Source organism: Frankliniella occidentalis, unplaced genomic scaffold (assembly GCF_000697945.3).
Source record: "Frankliniella occidentalis isolate FOCC.00 unplaced genomic scaffold, Focc_3.1 Scaffold26, whole genome shotgun sequence".
Taxonomy (NCBI): Eukaryota; Metazoa; Arthropoda; class Insecta; order Thysanoptera; family Thripidae; genus Frankliniella; species Frankliniella occidentalis.
The window spans coordinates 711301-711736 of NW_026267156.1; positions in this window are offsets into that span (position 1 = coordinate 711301).

A 436-nucleotide genomic window follows, 5' to 3' on the forward strand; every position below is an offset into this window, starting at 1 on the left:
AGATGTATGCCAGGCGCGTCGCAGCGTAACAGTGTTTCGTGAGATATCGCGAAGCCTGTTACGCGAGACGTGGTCTGGCGTACATCTACCTTGTCAATAGAAATAAACAGAGCTATAGAATGATGTACACACATTTTCACATGTCACCATAACTCACAAGATATTTAAGTGCTGCCAAAAAAGGGACACATGTGATATCTTTAAAAATTACAGTATACGATAATTGATTGTTATATTTTCTGTTTTCAGTGCACCAACTGGAGAAACAACTGAAGATTCTGGTAAGTAATTTGGATCGCCTGTGCAATATATCTGATGGTTATAAATGTTTGTACCTTCTGCATTTCTGTTCTAGAATCAGTAGATGATCCTCCTGCTGCTGAAGGACAAGATTTCCAAGGTACTTGAACTTCAACGGGTGGGACCACAAGAATTT